We start from the raw sequence: 14,423 nt of genomic DNA on the forward strand, positions 1-14,423 counted from the left end.
CATACCCAAATCATCTAAACCTAGATTCCTTCAGCTTTTCTATAATTGGTACCACTTTCACACTTCCCCTAATTCGTTCATTTCTAACTGCAAGCATCCATCTTAACATTTTCAGTTTCACTGTATTCAAGCTCTACTCCTGTCTCTTTTTCAGAACCCAGCATTTGGAGCCATACAAATTGCAGTCCTTAATAGATCTTACCTTTTGATGTGATTTGATTTGATAGGCATTCTCCTATTGCAGATCACTCTGTTGACTTCTCTCCATTTAGTCCATGCCTTTCCTGTTGCTTATAAGCTGGTTATTGAATTCACCATTATCTGGTACTATAGCTACTTGAACTTCTGTAGTAATAGTGGGTGGGCCCCAGACTTAGTCTCACTGTCTTCCTGCAAGATATCATCAAATCTACAGACCCTATACTCTATTTTATTTCTGCTGATTTTCATGCCATTTCTCTCAAGTGCACACTTCTATTTCTCTAAATCTCATTCCAATTCCTCTTTGCTCTCCCCCACAAGCACCACATCATCTGCAAAAAGCATGCACCAGGTTGCCATTCTGTGGATGTTTTCTTTGAGCACCAATGTGAACAAAAAGGGGCTTAGTGCCAAGCTTTGATATGCTCTGATGCTTGCTAGACACTGTTCAGTTTCTCCACATGGCCTCCTTTTAGCACTCTCATACATATCCTGGTCAAGTCTGATATAATCTTCAGGTAGCAGTTTTGTTCTCATACCAGATGACTTCTCTCAGAATATGGTCAGAAGCCTTCTCAAGACCAATAAATATTATGTGCAGGGTTGTCCTCTTTGTATTTTTCCACAACTAATCTTAATGCAAAGAGAGCATCCACTGCTGACTTGCCTGGCATGAATCCAAACTGCTTGTTATTGACCTTTATTTCTCTTTGTAGTCTCTTATTTATAACAATCTCCCAGATCTTCGTTGTGTGGCTCATGAGTTTTTTATGTTGCAGTAGTTCACACAGTCTTGTATGTCTCCTTTTCTCTTAAAAATTGGTACTAATGTGCTCTTTCTCCAGGCATCTTCTCAGTCCTCATGATAAAATTAAACAGTTGTGTCAATATGTTCACCTCTATTTACCACAGGTACTTCCATACTTCTGCTGGTATGCTATTGGGGCCGAGAGCTTTCTTATTTTTCATGTTGCTTGATGCTTCTGTAACTACTTTTTCTAGGACTGGTGCCACCAGACCCAGAGAGCTTGGTTCTCTTGGGTTCTATTCAGTCATAAGACTTTCAAGTAATTTCTCCATTGTTCCTTACTCTGGTTCTCATTGATTAACATAGTTGCACTTTCATCTTTAATTACTTTGATCTCACTGATATCTTTAATTCTCTCATTGTGGGTCTTTGCCAGTCTATATATTTTATTCTTACCCACCTTTGTTTCAAGACAGGCATATAAGCTTTCATGTTGCTGCGACCATTTCTTCACTATTTTGTTTTCTGTTGGTTTTTTTTATACTTCTGAAAATCCTGCCGCTGAAGCATCACTTGCCAAAATTGAAAACACTTCTTTTCTTTTCTTTTCTTTTGCAGCCTCTCCAACTTTCTCATTCCACCAAATCTCACTGGGGGAAAAGGCTCTTGCTTTTGTTTCACCAGCCAGGCTCTTTGCACATTCTTGAATTTTGCTTGTAATATGATTCCATCATTGATTCGTATTTTCTCTTAACCCTTCTAAAGAGATCTTCTCCAACACTTTCATTTTAAACTCCTTGCTAACTTAATTAAGCTTCCACTACTTGATTTTCTGTACTGCTTTGGACCATTTTCATCCCTTGTATGATGTGTATCCATAGTCAAAAACCAGCATTCTATGCTTTATATTCTTCAGCTCAGCTCAATGTATCATGAAGTAATCTGCGCCCCCATACCACCACTCTTATAGGTAATCAAATGTTCTTCCTTCTTAGTGAAAAATGTATTAATGTCTATCAAATCATATGTCTGGTCATACTGTAAGATAGTTTCCCTTCCTTCTTTGTATGTCCATATCCACGGCTGCTATGGTATTCCTTGAAGCATTTACCATCTCTCCCCAAGTGACCATTAAAGTTGGCTCCAATGATGACTTATTCATTTTTTTATCACTTTCTATACAAAAGTGTCCATTTTTTCCCCTGCAATCCTTTTTTTTGTTTGTTTGGCACATCCCACTTGGAGTGCATATGCATATATAACACATAGGCTATTTTCAAGAGCAACTTAACCACAATTATCTTGTCACTTTCCATACCCACAACCAATATGCATTCCTGCATCACTCTGTCTAAGACTATACCAAATCCATTTCTCTTGTTCAACATACCGTAGTATAGTAGCTTATAGCCTTCCCTGATATCTCTTTTGCTTCCTTCCATTTGGTCTCCTGAATGCATGCAGTCTGTACTTTCCTTTTCATCAGTGTCTGAACCAGCTTTGCACTTTTTCCATGTAATGTCCCATATTACTAGATACCAGTCTTATTTTCTGGATTCTTTTCCTTGATCACATCTGTCCAAAATGATGCAGTAACTCTACTACACGTCATCTCCCAGGAATGCCCTCATTTCATAGGGGGTATATAAAGGTCTCATTTCATGGATTTCTTTGGCAAAGATTTACTGCTGGCTGCCAGTCTGATGCCAACCCTCCTCCTTTTTCACCCAGGGGCTGATACTGTCTATGGGTGGAGTTTACTTCCATTATATGCAAATATATAATTATATTTAACAGTTACATATTCAAGGTACCCATGAAAGCTTAAGAAAAGCTAAAGCATACTTCTTACTGTACTAGCAGCTGAAAGCCCATGCTGTTGCAAGGACGTGGCAGTTGGGCCAAGTAATCCACCATCTGTGCAGTCTGCCTCCTACAACCAATGAAATTGTTGCATACAAATCAGCTGTGGAGTGAGGTTGGTGACTGGCTGAGTTAGCTCTGATATCTCCCTCTGATATCACAGTGATCTAGGACTCTTGGCTTGGCACAGATACATGCCTTACTATAGCTGTACACCACATGGATGAAATTCATTAAGCCAAAATGGCTGAGAATTAAAAAATTGGATGGTAACAGACTGTGAATCTTTGTGAGATTGAACCTGGTGCTATTCTAAACAAAAAGAGCTCTCAGCCATACCTGTGGCTTTTTCCATCACTTCAAACTAACTCAACAGACATTCTAGGCTCAGAGTGACACACCGACAGAATGACAATCCTGTAATCTTAGGGACAAATCTGGGCACCACTGAAGTCAACGGCAAAACCCCTATTGACTCTATTGGGACCAGATTTTGTCCATTAAGGAATATTTTTAAAGTATTTTAGTTAAATCCTTTGTTTAGATTGGGCCCAGTTCTGTCACCCTGGTCTGCAGTTTCTGGGAGGTAGTTCAAAGCTGCAGCACAGCCCATGCTGGCCATGCCCCCTTCTCCAGCTTGCCACCAGAGGGTTCGTTCTAAAGGTGTGTAAAAACTTGAAGAAAATAATTAGAAACAATAAGTCCAAAGCCACCCAAGTAACTATGTACAGGAGGTCACTGCCTCTCCAGTAACTGTCCATATAAAATGGACCCAGGGCTGAAAAGCCATCCAGGGCACAGGTAGCATTGTGGAAGATGGTGCTAGCAGAAAGGAAATTACTGGGTAAGAAATGTTCTCATCTGCAGCCCAGCATCTTCCTCAATTCTGATACATATGGGAAGTAGTGAGCAGTGAACAGGAGTAGGGAGGGTTAGGAGAACAAACAGACAGGAAAAAAAAAACGTTTTGAGAATTACCCTAATGGCACTTTTTTTAGTGGACTATAACCTGCAGCATCTTCTTGCCAAAGGAAGCCTCCACAGAAGGCAAAAAGTCCACTCTGTAGTGTCTGATAAAGGTGTGGGCTGCTGACCATATCGTTGCATAGCAGATCTCTGTGGTGGAAGCACACGCTCTTTTGGCCTATGAGGCTGCAATGGATCTCGTGGATGCGCCTAGATTCCTTCTGCAACAGGAACACCGGATGGCGTATATGCCTCAATGATACATAGTCTGCTCCATCTGACAAGGTAGAGCTTGGACACTCTGAGGCCTGGTACTTTGGGTGAAAGGAGACTTAATAGGGAGCCTGATCTCCTGTGGATTCTGTACACTTGATATAAATCTTTTAGTGTTCTTTTGACATCCAAGGAATGCCACGACTTCTGTCAGGTGCTGGGGCTTTGGGCAGAATGAAGGACAGACAGTCTCCTGTGAGGCATGGAAAGGAGAATTTACCGTAGGCAAGAATGTTTCTGGAGTTCTTAGCACTGCCTTGTCATCATGGAACACACAGTGATGTTCCTGCCTGGATAAGGCTGCCCATTCAGAACCTCATCTAGCAGATTCGATGGCCACCAGAAAACAGATTTTGGTAAATAAATAAAATGCTGATATAGATATCAGAGGCTCAAAAGGGCGGATGGTTCGGGCTTTCAACATCAGTTGTAGGTCCTGGTTAGCAAAGATCAGCCTGACTGCACTGAGGAAACGGGATACCTGAGAGTTCTCAGCCAAGGAGGCAGAAGAGCTTGCGAACAGCACACGACTGAGGGCTGACACCTGACGTGCGATGGTGTTGAGCTGAACTCCCTTATCCACACCCTCTTGAAGGATGTCCAGAATAACTAGAATTTGCTTTGTGCTCTTGGCACCAAAAACAGAATTTGTCCAGATGGAGGAACAGACTTTTAGCATGGAAAGTCTCCTGCAAGAGAGCAAAGCCCCGGTCGCTTTGGAAGATAGGCAGGCTTGGCAGAATTTGATTTGTATTTTTTGTAATTTCAATTATTTTTATTGATTTTTATTTTTAAATTTGTTTCCCCTATCTTTAACTATTTTTATTTTTACAGTTGTGGGGGGGTCAGGTCAAGGTTAGGGCAGTGGTGGCGGTGGGGGTGTGGAGGGCTCCCTGTGCAGTCAAGGGGCCCAAGACACCAGGGCACAAGGTATGGGGGAGGCTGCAGAGCCCTCACCTCCAGCCAGAGCCACGAGGAAGAGGAGTCATCCCCAGCTGTGGAGAAGACCACCCCACTACTGAATGGCTCCTGGCTGGGGATGGAACCATTCAGCAGCAGGGTGGCCTCCTCCACAAGCAGGGACGACAACCCTTCCTCCTTGCACTTTGTACCTGCAGGGATCCAGTGTCACTGGCCTCAGGACCACCCAGTGAGCCCTCTGCAGCTCTGCTGTCATGACCCCACTTGCTCACTCATCAGATGGGTGTGTGTAAGCTGTCCACGGGCAGGAACTGTTCAGGGGTGGGATGGCCTCCTCTACAGCCGGGGGCTCGTCTTCCTTCTTGTAGTCCTGGCCAGGGCTCTTTGCTCTACTGGGCCAGGATGACTGCAGCCTCCTCGCACCTTGTGCTTACAGGCATCCAGTGCCTTGTGCCAAGAGCTGAGCCCTCTAGATACGTCTCCTTTGGCACCCTCCCCTGCAGGCTTCCACTCTTCCTCATCGGGGGACTCGGTCTCATTGCCAGAGCTCCCTGACTAAGGCTGAGAAGGAGAGGATCTAGTTCTCTCACCAGAGAATTTAGGTGTCATTTTAGGACTTGGGAAAGGGGCTGAAAGCCACGTGAGGGTCTCATCTTTGTGATCCTGTATTGCTCCAGGACTTACCCTCCTAGGCCAGCTGAATAAAGTCCTCTTCGTCCTTAGCGCTTCTCCCTGTTCTGCTCTGTGTCTCCTGGATAGGCTTCTCTGGGATGAGTTGTGGCTTTGTAGGGTGGTAGGGGACCCCACATGCCTCTTGGACTCAAAGCTCCATGCCCTAGCAATGTTAGAGTCAGCTGGTGTGACACTGGGCTGCAGAAAGTTGTGACAGGTGTTTGATGAAATTGTATCAAGAAAACATCTATATGTGAATTACAAAACAAATGCAGTCCTAGCATTTTACAGTTTTAATGACAATGAACAGAAACATCTGGCCTGGCTCTACGGGACTCAGTGTGTTTAAGCAGAGAAGTAAGGGGCATACAGTGCTATTCCCTTGTGCAGGTGGGATGCATTGTTGGTCTGTGTGTGGATGCATAGAGCAGCTGATATGGAGCCACTTGTTCCTCCTCTCACACAGGCCAGCTTTGTGCCCTTCCTACACACTGACCTGCTGGGGCAGTGGGGGAAGCAAGCTGCCTTAGGTATTAGGGCTGGCACAAATTACTCCCTGCCCCTGGAGCAAGAGGGAAGCAAGGGCTGAACTGTGACTCTCTGAATCACAATTCAGCCCAGGGTCTGTTCCTGGAGAAGAACAAGTCTGCACTGCCCTTGACACATGGCTCCTGGTAAAGCCACAGTATGGCCCTTAGTAAAGTAACTAGTCTGTCCCCCCCATAGCATGGGAGCATACCCATTTCATCTCCCATGTCACCTTTCCTCCTCATTCCCCACTAACACTGTGAACGCTAATAAAAGTGATTTTAATACACAGATGACATATAGGCCAACATTTTCAAGTCTTGAAATTTAGGCATTTAAATCTGTATTTAAACATCTAAATATAAGTGAGGCGCCCAACTTCAGGCACCTGGAGTGGTGTGAAAAGCCCCAGGCTCTGAGGGGTATGAAAGTACAACACATTCCTGCCTTCACAAAGAAAATCACTGGAATGCTGCAACTTCCATACATAAATACACTTTTTCAGGGAGCATATAGCTAAGAACAGTCTATGCTGACTATAAAAGTCTTATAGAAAATATTGTTTAGGAACAGTGCATATTTCACAAGTTTTTAACAAGACAGAGCTGCAAAATGGGGACTTAGAATTCATTCTAAAAGTCCCTTTTTTCACCCTTTACATTTTTCTATTTTCTGTACCTTGCTAAAGTTTACACCAATCTGTTAATCAGTAACTATAAAGGCTGTCTGAGAATCAGCCTAAGAGTAAACCTGGACAGAAAATCTATATACAGTACAGAATTCAGTATCTCAGAGAAACCATACAAAATCTGCAGCCACAGAGAGCTAGCCTAAACAACCCCAACACTCATTCTAGTATTCAGGCCTTGTCAGTATTCTTCAGAGGCTGTAATAACATTATAATGGGACTGGGAGACAACACTGTCAAATTCTTTCCAAGACAATCGTCTAGGCTCATCAGCATAGACAATCATTCCTTTCGTTTCTACAGTAATAGGAAGATTTTAAGCAATATCTTTTGATTGGAGTTGGACTTGAAAAATGACTTAGCTGGGGGCCTTATTTTAAATGCAATGAGACTGAAATGTAAAGTGCAATTTCCCATGCAGTCTCCGCAGAGAATGAGGCACTTGTCCCAGTTCACTTAATTGTCCCTGATTGCAGTTTGTGCAGCACAGTCACTTCTCCATCTTCAAAATCACCTTCAAGGGTTCCAACATTGTTCACAGCTGTTTTAAATCAAGAAGGGCTAAACACCAAATCATTTGACCATTACAGGTCTTTATGTTATTTATGTCTTTATGTCATTAGACTTTAAAATTTTGTTTATTTAATTGACCTTAAATGGTATTTAAGTAACAGTTTTCAGAACACATCAGAGGTACTCCATGCATGTTGATTACAGTGGGACACATAAGATGACAGTTAATATTTTGTACCATTTTTTCCCAGGGGTAGTTACTTTTATGGACAAGGTGCTCATTTTCTAGAAATATTTAGGGCTTGATGATTATGTTTGTTCTTTATTCACATGGTACCATTATTTTTGACTTGCTCTGTGAGAGATGAGGCAGAGCTATTGTTATGCTTCCAACGCCTTTCCGTCTCACACCCCAATCCCACAATCATCTAGGCACACGTATAACTTTGCTCACATGAGTAAACCCAGTGACTTCAAGGAGCCTATACATGTGAATAAAGTTATAGTTCAGCTTGCGTTTTCTGATTTAGTGTTCTTCCATTTACTCAAGAAAAGTAGCCTGTTTTAAAAAATATAACAAAAGCCATGACTAGCCATGCTGAGTTTGGTGAACAGGAAGCATTAAAATCGTGTTCTTGTGTCACTCCAAATCTTTTTCTTAAAAGTAAATTATTTTAGTTCAAAACGGAAGTTCAGTCAGATGGAAGAAATCAAAGAGAGCTCTCCAACTCCTGGGCAAATGAGCTAGGCAGCATGAAGGATTCGGGTAGCTAATGGAAGGAATGCACAGCAGTGGGTGTTTCAAAGACTGGTGGTATTTGAGGATGCAAGGAGACCACTTTGGCCTCTGAAAAGGGGAGAGCTATTCTGGGTCTACAGTGGAGTGGAGTGCAGACATCTGTACTCTAAGTTGGCCAAGGCAACAAAAGTCCAGCTCAGTCTGTTACATAAAATTGTTCATGAAAGTCAGCAAAAGTTGGAGACAGACTGGCATGAAATTAATTAAGTTAAAAGAACTGTGCTAAGGGGTCTTGAAGGCGTCTAGTAAAATCACAGGTTGATGAGACAATGAGCAGACAAATTATAGAAATGGGAGGAAATGTTCATAATTGAAATCAGTGAAGTGTGTTGTCTTTGGCTACTTCTAATGGAATGAGGTTGCCACTCCTGGTTGGATATTGTTTAGCTTGTGGTCACTAAATGGGAACAGACGGGAATGTGTGGACTGGAAAGGAGCAAGCTTTACTATCATGGCTGCTACCTCCACTGTCTCTGGGACTCCAGGATCCACCATGACACCACTGGGTCTTTGTGATCCTGATCCTGAAAGGCATCCTAACCAGACTGGGCCAGAGAGAGGCGAACAGATAACATCTCCCTCTACTGGCTTCAGCTAAATCCTGGACAACACCAGGCATGTGAGTCCTGGGTGCCTGCTGTTACCCACTTCCTTGTGTGTCATTTTCTTTCCTCATCTTATTTATTCTCTTTTCTATTTCTCCCATATTAAATAAAGGCAAAAAAAAACAACAACAAGAGTCTGGCTTAATTGCTGAGACAACACCTTTTTCAACATTGCCGGGGCCTGTGATAGCAGAAGCAAGATAAAAGCAATACTTTAAACAGCCCGATGCTGGTACAAGTTTGCCAGCTCTCAGAGTGACTGATCAAACCACGTGCTGGGCCTGTATTTCTCCAGCAGTGAGGAGAAAATCTGCACCAGACAGAAGCTGCATTGTCTATCTTTGCTATTCTTTTCTCTCCTGTTTTGTGAGTTTGTCCTGTTTTGTCTCAAGGAAAACAAGGTCAGACTCCAACAGCAGCAGCTGACCATCTCACTAAATTGTTATGTTTTCCCCTCAAAAGGACAGTCCATATAGTCGAAAAATCTGTCAAGCATGACTTTCTCCCTATAAAAGGCTATATGGAGGAAAAGGAAATACATCATATTTTTTAAATGAAAACCTTACTTAAAGCACTTTAAAGCTAAATTACTAACTGTTTTTCCTCCCTCTTCCATTTAATAAAAGTTTAAAGAGATTTTTAATGGTAGTTGGTACAATGGGAATAAGACAGTGACAATTTGACATGAAACCCTGACCTACACTTAGCTGTTCCTTGTTGTAGCAATGACCAAGGCTTTTATTAGTTTCTTATCTCTTGTTGGGCCCAATACACCCCTTTTCAATGCAACAGGAACTTGCTGTCCAAATTTAGGGGGAAAGCTCTTTGTGGGGGATTTGTGTCTTCTGACTTGGAAAGTTGTTCTTTAGGAATAACTGGACACAAATAATTGGGACTACTAACATTCTCTGGGAGAAGCAGAGATGTTAAAATACAAAATTTCATCAAAAGCAGGCCCAACGGACATTAAAAAGCAAACCTGAAAAACCTTCCTAATCCCCAAACTGATCTCTGTGCTATTGTTTCCCTCCCATAATATAAGGAGGGAGAGGAAAGGAGGCATCTTTTAGATGTCCTTTTGGTCACCAAGGGTAGGCCTACACTGCAATGTAAGCCCAGGGTTTGAACTCTGGCTCAAGCCTATCCCCCCACCCTTCCCTATACACACAAATTGCACTAACGCAGGGCTCGGACCCAGGGTCCCAGGACCCCGTGGGGGTGGAGAGTCTGAGTCTGAGTCAAGCTGGGACCCAGGGTTCAAGCCCTATTGCTTTGCATTGTAGATGCAGCCCTACTAGATCTGTGTTCTGGGAATCCACCAGAAGTATCTCACAATTCCACGTGCCAACTTTGTTTGTCCTCTGGACAGCTAAGTTTGATGGACAGTCAAGTTTTCCCACACTGCACCATAAACAAAGGGTTAAAGCAGCCACATTTTGGGAGGGAGCTCGGAAGTCTAGGGTATGGGCGATTAGACTCAGGCCCACATAATGCAGTGTAGATGCTGGCACCCCAAGTTGGGATCTGGGGTATGACAATTCCTAACCTGGGGTTACAAATGGGTGTAGATGTTCACGCTGTAGGTAATAAACCCAGGATCTGCTAATTCAATTTCTACTAACCCTGGGCTCACAGAGCAGCGTAGAGAGACCCCAACTCTTGACTTTAGCAGAGCACTTGAGGTAAGAGAATTCTAAAGGCAAGAACCCCTCGCTGAGGACATCCCACTCCCTGGGCTTTGCTGGTTGCAGCTGTCATGGTATACAAGTGGCTGCCACAGTCTGTACTTGCTGCAATTTCCAAGTGGTTTGGGCCCATTGCAGAACTCCAATTGTGAGGTGACAAACATATGAGTAATCATGATAAGATTCACATTTGAAAAAAGGGGACAAAACTGTATCACCAAATGCAAATGACAAGCTCTTCATAACTGTTATGGCCTGAATATCTAGAAGCAGCTGGAAATCCAGTGAGACACACCCATTCCCCCCCATCCCTCAGATTGGAGACCTGATCAACAAATAGCAAGCAATCTCCTACTCCATTGGGGGATGCTGATAGAATGTTTGATGTTTCCTCCTTTCTCCAAACATTATCTCCATCTTTTCTTAGTTGAGCCTCAATCAGCTAACCCTCATCCCTGCTGCAATTTCCACTGGGTAAGTCACCAAGCTGTACCAGCAGGGAGAGGAAGAGATGAGAATATGAAGACTGGGACTATGAACACATGTTTAAAACCCTGTAGCCCACACACACTTACTCACTTCCTAAAAGGCCCATTTGTACACTGAGCGGGAACAGTGAGAAATAGCCCATTATTCCTGTATAAAATCTTTTGGAAAGAGGGACGTGGAGCCACTCGAACAGACCCATCTGCCCCTGCAAGCCTTCACAGTCATGCCAGCAAGGCTCCATAGTCAACTACGTTGGAAGCAGCCGATAGAGCAAATAAATAAATCAGCATGGTCCCCTGATCGTCATATAAACCCTAGCCCAGCCTAAAACGTAACTGGCCTGGTTCAAAGAGGCCTGAGAGAACTCCAGATTTTGATAGAGTTATCCCTAACCCAGACTCAAGGCTAGGCAATATCTGGAGGGATTGTTTGTGGCAAGAGATGGTTTCTGGAATACGGAGCTAACAATCATTTCTTTAAGAGAAGCTGGCAGTTTGTACTCCCTCAAAGAAATACTGGCAATCATATGCAACTCAATACCTTCCCACTGACTTTCACCAGCCACGGGGACTATAGATCTGAGTCACACAAACACACTACTCATTTAACCTGTGCACCACATGTCCACACTGAATAGTTGCTAATGCTGCTGAGATGGGAATTAAGATTTTGTGCCAAATTGTGGGAGATTACTGTGTTGTTTTTAGTGTGGTTCCTTAGCTTTTGGAGGCAGAATGTAGTACTTCGCAATGATCCAGAGTCTTAGTAAGCGACAAAGAGTCCTGTGGCACCTTATAGATGTCTGTTAGTCTATAACAGGGGTAGGCAACCTATGGCACGTGTGCCAAAGGCGGCACATGAGCTGATTTTCAGTGGCACTCACACTGCCTGGGTCCTGGCCACCAATCCGGGTTGCTCTGCATTTAAATTTAATTTTAAATGAAGCATCTTAAACATTTTAAAAACCTTATTTACTTTACATACAACAATAGTTTAGTTATATATTACAGGCTTATAGAAAGAGACCTTTTAAAAACATTAAAATGTATTACTGGCACGCGAAACCTTAAATTATAGTGAATTAATGAAGGCTCGGCACACCACTTCTAAAAGGTTGCCAACCCCTGGTCTATAAGGTGCCACAGGACTCTTTGTCGCTTTTTACAGATCCAGACTAACACAGCTACCCCTCAGAATCTTAATGTTACGCTCAGTGGGAATGTGCTGTTTGGGCATTAGAGTACAGTTAAGAGGTGTCCCATAACTTGGCTTTTCCTTGTTTTTAAGGGTTTATGGTGTGGAGACATTCCACTTAACCAACCTTACTTCTTTTCTCAGTGAAGCTTTTGTGTATAGCATTATATTGGGAATGCATAGGAAATCCTATCAAGAGGCAAGAGCTTTTTCTGGACTGACACATTAGAAAATGTGAATGATGGCACTAAAATAATGGAAGCATAGAAATGTAGGACTAGGAGGGCCCTCAAGAGATCATCTAGCCCATCCCCCCATGCTCAGGCGGGACTAGGTATAAAATGGTCCACTGATTTCATTTTTAGTTGTTTATCTGTTACATGGAACTTTGCTTTAAAAATTTAAATGATTTTCCAGCTACATACACTAAGAATTGTGTTTTTACTTCAGCAGTCCCAAAAGCAAGGCAAGCTTCTGTGATTGAATAAAGTGTGCTTATGTTTTTTGTAATTTTCTGTCCTCAAGAGGGCACTAAAAGACAGTTGGGAAAAAATGGAGATCAACTTTATCTCAGGCTAGAAACACTCCTGCAATGAGGATATTCTATTTACTGTAAATAAAAACAATCTCATAGCAACAAGTTGGTCTCTCAACTCTCCTCCCCAAAGAAAAGAGTCTGCAGTTTCCTCTAATTAAAACCCCAGGGACAGATTTGTATCCTGTCAAAATATACTTCCTTCTGTGTAAGGGTACATAACAAGAGTATAGTAGAGAGCATTAGCAGTAAGACTCTTAGGCTCAGCTCTCGAGTATTTTCTTTAGAAACTGCCCCACATTTCACAGTTTTGGAGAAGGGGGGGAGACAACGTTCAACCCAACTGTGAATTCACTATCATTTGATGACTTATGAAAATATCTCACAAATTGTAATCAGCTGTTACCTGTCACAAGGGAATATGTAATATTTTTTGTTACTCTAGTTGCAAGGTAGGAGGGTAAACTTTAGATGCTCACCAGTTCACCAGGGATGTTACCAAAACAGACTTAGGAAAGTATAGTGCCTTGAGGTTAATCTGGTGTCCACTCTCTTGATCTTATTGGCACAGAACATTAATAGAATAATAATACTTCCCACTTACTTGGCTTCTTTCATTCAAGGATCTCAAATCACTTTTGCATGCATTAATTAAGCTTCACAAGACCCTGCAAGGTGGTATTTTATCTGTTTTACAGATGGGAAAACTACATCACAGAGGTTCAGTGTAACGATAGTCCTTAGCTGCAAGAGTTGGATCTGAATTTTGAATGTTCTCACTCTTAGGAGTGATTGGATTTGGGTAATGTGATTTTTTTAAATAGATGGGGCCTACAGCACCAGAAATTCAGTGATAGAAAAGGACAGGGAAGTAAGATCAAATTATTCCCCTCTCTGTTTTTTAGAGTGAGGTTTTTTTTCTTTACCCAACCATATAACACTTGTGTTATAGCAGTGGTTCTCAACCAGGGGTACACATACCCCTGGGGATATGCTAAGGTCTTCTGGGGGTACATCAGCCCATCTAGATATTTGCCTAGTTTTACAACAGGCTACATAAAAGCACTAGCAAACTAAAATTTCATACAGACAATGACTTGTTTATACTGCTCTGTATACTGTACACTGAAATGTAAGTACAATATTTATATTCCTATCGATTTATTTTATAATTATACGGAAAAATGAGAAAGTAAGCAATTGTTCATTCATAATGTGCTGTGACACTTTTGTATGTTTGTTTGATTTTGTAAGCAAGTCGTTTTTAAGTGAGGTGGAACTTCAGGGTACGCAAGACAAATCAGCCTCCTGAAAGGGATACAGTAGTCTGGAAAGGTTCCACATGTATTTTGCTGGTAGAATGCTGAAAAGCTCCTAGACAGTTGCCACCACAGGGAAACCAAGGTGCTGCATAACAATACACACATCTGACAGCTCTGAGATTTCCCCTTTTGGTAATGAGGGTGTATTGGTATGTGGACTTCATTAATATTGTTGAATTTGCAGCAGAAAACTCAAGAAAGAAGGCCAAGAAATTTTATATTGAGTGACTGGAAAAGTGAGTACAGTAAATTCATCTATTGAAAAAAATATGATATCATTGGATATAAGGAAAGGGACTAGAGGTTTCTGAAGTAGCCTAAGTTACTTGAGTAAAAACAAAAGTAGACAGCTGGAGACTTCAGACCTTAGAATGGGCCAAAAGCACAGGCCCTATTGAACTCAATGTCCAAACTCACTGAG

The sequence above is a fragment of the Trachemys scripta genome, chromosome 4 (genome assembly GCF_013100865.1).
Source record: "Trachemys scripta elegans isolate TJP31775 chromosome 4, CAS_Tse_1.0, whole genome shotgun sequence".
Taxonomy (NCBI): Eukaryota; Metazoa; Chordata; order Testudines; family Emydidae; genus Trachemys; species Trachemys scripta.